The sequence below is a fragment of the Panthera pardus genome, unplaced genomic scaffold, assembly GCF_024362965.1.
Source record: "Panthera pardus isolate Hobbes unplaced genomic scaffold, ASM2436296v1 HiC_scaffold_27, whole genome shotgun sequence".
Lineage (NCBI taxonomy): Eukaryota > Metazoa > Chordata > Mammalia > Carnivora > Felidae > Panthera > Panthera pardus.
The window spans coordinates 56,683,611-56,690,274 of record NW_026526843.1 but is presented as its reverse complement, the minus strand read 5'-3'; the positions used below and the strand labels follow the sequence as shown (position 1 = coordinate 56,690,274).

Below are 6,664 nucleotides of genomic sequence, written 5' to 3'. Positions count from 1 at the left end.
GGAAGGGAGGGAGGGGTAGGTTTCTTTTCTCCTCCAAATTCCATCACCTCACATCCTATCATCCATGATGTGGCCTTTTTTTATCCCTCTAGTTGTGCAGTTTGTTCTCTCAGCCCTCAGATTGATTTCCTGGCTGTTCATAATGACTTGATATTTATTTAACTGTGTTTGAGAAAGGAGTCAAGTATAGCGTTCCCTTACTACACTGCCAGCTTAATTTCCCTCCCCCCCCCCCACACACAAGCAGTAATATTTTAAAAAGGAATATTTTTGTCTTAGGAATAGTTTACAGCAGTGGGATTAAAATATTTATTAATCCATTTTGTCAAAAAATGTGGTTTCATTCAGGCTGTGTTGATTCTTTATAGAGCAAAAGGGTAGCTTTTGCATAATTCTTAAGGGCCCTAGGATTTGTTGGCTTTGACTTAAAGTCACCAGCTGCATTAGCCTGAGTCAACAGTCAGCAGCCTGTTCTTTGAAGCTTTGGAACCAGGCATTGACTTCTCCTTTCTAGCTATGAAAATCCTAAATGGCATCTTCTTTCAATATAAGGCTGTTTAATCTACATTGAAAATCTGTTGTGTTGTTTAGCCACCTTCATTAATTACCTTAGCTAGATCTACTGGATAACTTGCTGAATCTTCTACATCAACACTTGTTGCTTCACTTTGTACTTTTATGTTACAGAGACAGCTTTTTCCTTAAACAACATGAAGCAATCTCTTCTAGCTTCAAACATCATAGAATTGAAGAGAGTTAGGTTTATGCTCTGGATTAGGCTTTGGCTTAAGGGAATGTTATGACTGGTTTAATCTTTTATCCATACCACTAAAACTTTTTCCATATTAGCAACAAGGCTGTTTCACTTTCTTATCATTTGTGTGTTCACTGGAATAGTACTCTTAATTTTCTTCAAGTACTTTCCCCTTGCATTCACAGCTTGGCTAACTGGTGCAAGAGGCCTAGGTTTTTTCCTATCATATCTTTTTACATGCCTTCCTTTCTAAGGTTAATCATTTCTAGCTTTTGGTTTAAAGTGAGATAAGTGTAACTCTTCCTTTCACGTGAACACTTAGAGGCCACTGTATGGTTACTAAATGGCCCAATTTCAATATTGTTGTGTCTCAGAGAATAGGGGGGCCCAACGAGAGGGAGAAAGATTAGGTAATGGTTGGCTGTTGGATCAGTCAGAACGCACATAACATTTACGTTCATGGCCTTGTATGGGCATGGTTTGTGGTGCCCCCAAATAATTATAATATTCACATCAAAGATTCATAATCACAGATCACCAGAACAAATACAATAATACTTAAAGTTTTGAAATGTTATGAGAATTACCAAAATGTGACACAGAAATTCAAAGTGGGTAAATGCTGTTTGAAAAATGATGCTGATAGCCTTGCTTGAAGCAGGATTGCTACAAACCTTTAATTTGTAGAAAATTCAGTATCTGTGAAGTGCAATGCAGCCATGTGCAATAAAGCAAGATATGTCTGTAGTTGAAATCAATGACAGGTTGCATCATAGAATAGACATAGAAGAAGTCATACTTAATTCCTTCTGAAAAAGAATTTGTTTTTTTTAAAACTTGTTCTTAAGAATTTCAGATGTAGAAGGTTTATTTGCCCAGAAATTTAGAGATTTACAAGGGAAGTAAATGACCCTGTTTGATCATTCCTAAGGAAGTTATTAGTTGCACAGATCTCCACACTTCAATAGGATGCCAATTTGAATAAAGAAAAAGATGTGGAAGCTTCTATGCTATAGTTTGACTGTTTTAGCTTGTCTAATGTGCAACTTTGGCTCCCTTAATTGTTTAGAAATCCAAAGCAACACGATGAGTAGCTCTATTTACTCCCGACTGATGATACTGGATCTGGGAAATGATTTCCTTCCAGATGGAACAATCTCAGAGATTCTTCTAGAAGAGAGTAACCAGGCTGGCTTTAAGTCTGGTTATGAAGTCAAATGTGGATTTTTGGAAAGAACAAGGGAGGGATATTTGATATAGGAAAATGCTTGTTATGGATGGTGTGGGTGGAGATTGAGGCCATGTGTATTGCCTTCAAGTAGTTTTAGGGATTCACATACAAAAGCAGTATTGCTCTGTATCAATTAAGAGTGCAAAATGTGGATCAATTGGTAGAAATTACAGGAAGTCAGAATTTAGCACTTTAGAATGCTTAAGGGGTGTCACAGTGGAATAGATTGTCTTCTTAAGGAGTGATCTCCCTCTCCCTAGAAGTGTTTAAGTTGAAACTGGAAGACTATAAGCCAGAGATAAATTATTTTTAGTTTAAGTGCATTTTATTTTTAGGCAACCTACATGACAGTCTTTTCTTAAAAACAATGCCTCCACTCCAATAATATCAAGGTCAAAATAAATGAAGAGCTCAAGATGACATTAGTCCCATTTTTCTAAGTCTTAGTGCTGTGTGGATGAAGAGCAGTAGGCAGTTAGGACAACAGGTGATACATCCAAAGTAATAGCCAAATTCATTAACATTTTTTTTAAATTTCTAAACTTCCCTGAAAGAAAATCATACATACATGAGGTCACACCATCCTCACGGTAGTCCAGCAGAGCAACCATGACATATGGATTCATGTTTTCACCAATAAAGAACTGGTAGTTTTTGAAATTAGCAAGGATTTTCTTATTTGTTCTGAAGCCCCTGCCATAAAAGGTTTGACTCTTTCTGGCCTCTATTCTTCAAGTTTGCCTTTGATTAATTTCATGTAATCTTTGATGTACTCCTCGCAGGCTTCCTTTGTGAAGCTGGTTTCCTGCCAGTGATGGATCATGACATTATCAATACAAGTGATTACTGTGCTTTTGGTACCTTTGCACACCAGGCCTTCAGTGGAGGCATTTTCACCAATGAGCAAGCTATCAATATTACCCTCTGTCCTACTGACCATCTTCTCTTCCACCTCTAGGCACATCCAGTCTGCAATCTCCAGATCTTGTAGATGTCAGAGAACATCTCATTATGGCTTATAAGGTCCTAAAAGATTATCATGACGGCAGCTGGAGAAAGATGGTGGCAATGTCAGCTTAGCAGGAGCCAGGAGTTCTAAGTGAGCTTGGTGCAGCTAGAGTGGCAATCATGGGAAGGGAGGAGCAGACGGAAAAAAATGCCAGTGATATGGGAATGGACTTCTTTGTTGACTTAAACAATGATCTGAAACTGTTAAAAGTCTTTTATTTTATTCTTTTTTTGAAACGGTTTAAAGTCTTTTTAAGTTTGAGGTTCTACACCAAAATTGACCCAGTGGATTTTGTCTATAGGATTACTATGTTTTGAATAAGGTATCATCATCAACAAGCGTTTTGGAATGACTATTGAATACACAGGGCTGTATTCTTACAGAATACTCATTCTTCTTCTTACAGAAGGCTCATTCTTAAAATTATATGTATGCTTGGGGAGCCTGGGTGGCTCAGTAAGTAAAGCATCTGACTTCAGCTCAGCTCAGGTCATGATATCATGGTTTGTGAATTTGAGCCCTGTATTGGGCTTTCTGCTCTCAGAGCAGGGCCCACTTCGGATCCTCTGTCTCCCTCTCTCTCTGCTCCTTCCCTGCTCATGATCTCACTCTTTCTCTCAGAAATGAATAAAGACATTAAAAATTATATATATGCCCACCACATTTTAAAATTACATTCTGGTAAAATACTAAAAACCTTCCAGCCTTTAAAATAGAATGTGTGAAAGTCTACTTTCTAATCATTGTATTTTGTGATTCCATTTTGTTTCTGGCAAGTGTAAAAAAAAAACACAAGTACTACTAAATGTGTGAATGGTAATGTCACCCAAATAGTTGCTTAACATGTAGTTTTTTGCTGCAAAGAGTTTGTGACAATAAACACAAGACTCCTGGGTTCTCTACTGCTCCAAAGGTCTCATCTAACTCTTGGACCTTGGGCAAGTCACTCTTATAAACATAAAAGAGGTTTAACAATATTCAGTTCTAAAATATTTCTCTGCTACTTTAGGGTTAAAGTGCTATAGAGATTCAAATATGTCTGCACTCCACTACATTAATCACCCTCTTCTCCACTTTGAGATTACTAAGGGAGATATCATATGAGAAACAATGGCAAATGAGAAAGCAAAGTGTGACTGTATTATTACCTGCACTTGTAAAAAGCTTAGCACTGAGATTAGTGTCAAACTTGTTGGAGAACAGGCTTAAACTGGAAACTTAATGGGGGTCTCTTCCCTGACCCCAAATCAGTCAGACCAGCCAGTAACTGGCTGTATAGTACAGCAAACTGAAAAGATATACTTGAGAGGAGATGAGCAGGCATTAGTGGGCCATGCATTTGGTTCATGCAAAGAGGATGTAAAAAAGCTTCCAAGAGAGATAGATAGTAAAAGAGAGACAGAAACATCAAACCTCAATGATATTTTCATTCATAGTTATTTCACTCACTAGCATTAGGTAATCCAATTATTATCCTAGAATCTGCTCCATCAGTTAATGCCATTCCTATTTGTGGATTATTGTTATGTGCTGTGTGTGTGTGTGTATTGCTTTAGACAAAATTTCAATGTGGTCTTAGAGGCCTATATCTTCCGTTGGAGTCCTGTATATACTGTCATCAGACATGGTTCTAGGGTTTGTGTTAGTTACCAGGTGTTCTGCTCTAACACAGAATCCTTTTTAATTTCCTGAAAACCTGACAGGTATTGATTCATGAGCAACCAACTCAGTCTGGGGTCACTGCCATGATAGGTATGGGATAGTCACTTTTTCTTTTATGATAAAGGCACTAAAACTTTCAAGCGTTTGGAAGTCTTCAATGTAAGAAAAGAGCTTAAAGTTTAAGATTTTTATATCTGCAGAAACAAATACTTATAGAGATCAATAAAGTCCTTAAAATTGTGAAAATTATTAATAACACCAAATCACAGAATGATGAATCTATGTACTGTCATTACTTGAAACTTTAAAAAGTTTCTCTGAGTATGATGTAAGGACTGTTTACATCCACAATCACTTGGGTAAATCACATGGTTAAAAAAAAAAGCAAAAAACCCAAATCTTGGGTTTTTAGAATTTCTGGATATGAATCTCATGAACTTACATTTTAAACAACCATCTTCTTCATGATTCTTATGAATTTTAATTTTGAGAATTTTGCTTTAAAGAGGTAGATTTAGAATCAGTAAAGTAAGGTACTATTCTATAGTCTAGTATGATGGAAAACACACAGATGTGGGGAGGAGGAGGCCTATAATCTAGTCCTGGATTTATCCTTATCATCTGGGAGATCTTGGGTAAGTGATGTTAACCCTTTGAGCACCATTACTGTTCTCTGTAAAATGAGAGATTTTATCTGGAGAAACTCTAAGGTTTTCTTCAGCTCTAACACTGCACAAATCACACACAGGGCATTAAATTAATTGAACTTGTTCCAGGAGGTCATAGGGCCTATCACCCAGCACAATGCCTGGCACATCATATGAATTCAATAAATGTTAGTTATGGAATGCAGACAGAAAGTATAAACATATTCAAACAGGAATTAAATAAGTTTTCAGTTGGTAGATATGTAATTGGCAATGCGTTAAGAAAAGGTAGGAAAATATTTGGGAAGTGTGTGAAGACAAATTATATATATCTCCCGACATCATTTCTTGGTGGCCATCAATACTTGACTGGATTCAACCAACTCAAATTTACTTATTAACACAGTTTCTTTTGACAACTACCCTTTACTTAGGTAAGCAACCACCCATCAACTTCTCAGCAACCACACATGATATTTAATGTCTGTCTTGTTTGATATTTATGCTGTCTTGTTTGTTACATTTTATCCATTTAAATCTATTTTATTTTTTCTTCAAAGAAGAAACCAATGTATATTTTTTATCAATTAATTGCCTAGATTTTATAATACAATATTTTCCTTTATTTTTAGGTTACACACTTTTTGATTTTTCTTTATTTGCCAACAATGTGTAATATTTTCTTCCCCTTAGAGACAAGAAGGAGATAATTTTGTCTTACTTTTAGGAGAGCTGTTCACCATTATAGCTTCACTACTTAAATATTTTTCTTTTTTTAATGAAATCTATTGTCAAATTGACTTCCATAAAATACCCAGTGCTCATCCCAACAGGTGCCCTCCTCAATACCAATCACCAACCCTCCCTCACCCCCCATCAACCCTCAGATTGTTCTCAGTTTGTAACAGTCCTTTATGGTTTGGCTCCCTCCCACTCTCACTTTTTTTTTCCTTCCCCTCCCCCATGGTCTTCTGTGAAGTATCTCAGGATCGATATAAGAGTGGAAATATATGATACCTGTATTTCTCTGTGTGATTTATTTCACTTAGCATAACACTCTCCAGTTCCATCCACATTGCTACAAAAGGCCATATTTCATTCTTTCTCATTGCCACGTAGTATTCCATTGTGTATATAAACCACAATTTCTTTATCCATTCGTCAGTTGATGGATATTTAGGCTCTTTCCATAATTTGGCTATTATTGAGAGTGCTGCTACAAGCATTGGGGTACAAGTGCCCCTATGCATCAGAACTCCTGTCTCCCTTGGGTAAATTCCTAGCAGTGCTATTGCTGGGTCATAGGGTAGGTCTATTTTTAATTTTTTGAGGAACCTCCACAATGTTTTCCAGAGTAGCTG

At 36.8% G+C, this 6,664-nt stretch overlaps 1 pseudogene; it reads right to left on the bottom strand.

The window, feature by feature from the left end:
- Positions 1 to 2,428: 2,428 nt before the first annotated feature.
- LOC109255062 (translationally-controlled tumor protein-like) lies at positions 2,429 to 3,026 on the bottom strand (annotated as a pseudogene).
- Between the last annotated feature and the right edge of the window lie 3,638 nt (positions 3,027 to 6,664).